Genomic DNA, 1,579 nt, shown 5'->3' on the forward strand with positions numbered 1-1,579 from the left:
AGGACCTCATTTGGAGGGAGAGAAGATGGAGGCAAAGTTGAAGCAGAGCAACAGTGGGAGGAAGAAGAGGGGCTGCAGCAGATAGAGGAGACAGTTCAAGTTGAATCCTTTCTGTATTTGGGGAGCTGTTGGCTTCATCCATGGACAGTGAACAATTAAGGTAACTTTTCTGGTAGTACAGCAAGAATGGGAGCTGTGGTGGAGTGGGATCATCTGGGGTCTCTGGACAGAGCTGTCCCTATGTTAAACTAAGTTCAGCGTGAAGGTGCACAGGGCTCTGTCCCACTCCCTTGCTTGTAACCAGACCTTTTCACTGTTGCAACACAGTGGGACCAGACTGTGCCAGTGACTCTGAGCTTCCATACAAGGCTAATTTACTCTACCACCATGACGCATGATTCCTTTCCATCCCCAGATCAATCTACACAACCACAGCTGATGGGAGGATATGTTCAGCAGAGGGGCATTTGAACAAGAGCATTTCTCTCAGCTACACCTGCTGTACATCCAGAATCCACTAGGATAAAATTCTCAAACTGGGTGCCACAGCACTGTTGGGGTGTCTTGAGATCCTTTCAGGTGTGCTGCAGGGTGCCACACAATGTTAGCAGTTGTAGGAGTGCTAGCATGATTCACAAGATAAACACAGAGATTTCCAATAGAAATCCAGAGTGTTTAAAACTACACTGTCTATTGCAGTCCTTCAAAGTTCTTTGCAACAGAAGAATTACTCTAATATTTTTCTATACTCAAACAAGTGAAGATTAAGAGCTTGCATTTTCTAACAGGTGCCTGAGCCTAACAAGGTTGAGAACCACTGCACTAGGGAAACAGTCCATAAAGTCTGTCCTGAGCTGAAGAACCAGGCGCCACATATGCAATCCTGACTTGCTGCTGGGCTGCAGAGAGGATCTCGATGCTTTCTCCCTTCATAAGGGTTTGGAGCACCTGAGGGCAGGCTTTGCCCAAAAGTCCAAGTTCTAAAGATCTGTGAGGCTGGGGGCCTGGTCATGGCCTCTCCAGTATTTTCAATGGCTTCCAGCTCTTTAGTTTGAAGCAGTGAATGTTTCCAGCTGTCCGAAGGGGAGACTTCCTGGGTGCATCTCTCCCAGCACCCAAGGGCATCACTAGCAGCATTGTGGGAGCAGTACGGGGCCTGACATGCAGGCCATGGCAGATCATACCTTTGATTTCTCAGCTTCTGATTGCGATACAGCTATGACAGAGGCCAAACCTGAGGACTGTCTGATCCTGCTTACCAGAAGGGTATTAATTTGTGTGCCCACTTGCCCAGGGAGCAGCAGAAACAAAGAAGAACAAGAAACAAAGATGAAAACTACTATTAAATACTATTAAAATATCAATGTTATGACCCTTTGCTCTTGGTTGTCTCTAAATCCAAATGACTGTTTCCTTTTGTTTTAGTGAGATTGTTGAAGAACCATCACTAGCACTGGAAGCACAGAGAGCAGGTGAATGTATGAGATTTGCACTTTTTGTAGGGTTTTATTTATTTCCCTTAATGTCTTTATAATTGTCTAGAATTTCTTTAATTCTTTCATTCCTTTAATCTCAGTGA

The sequence above is a fragment of the Alligator sinensis genome, unplaced genomic scaffold, assembly GCF_000455745.1.
Source record: "Alligator sinensis unplaced genomic scaffold, ASM45574v1 scaffold2090_1, whole genome shotgun sequence".
In the NCBI taxonomy this organism is placed as follows: Eukaryota; Metazoa; Chordata; order Crocodylia; family Alligatoridae; genus Alligator; species Alligator sinensis.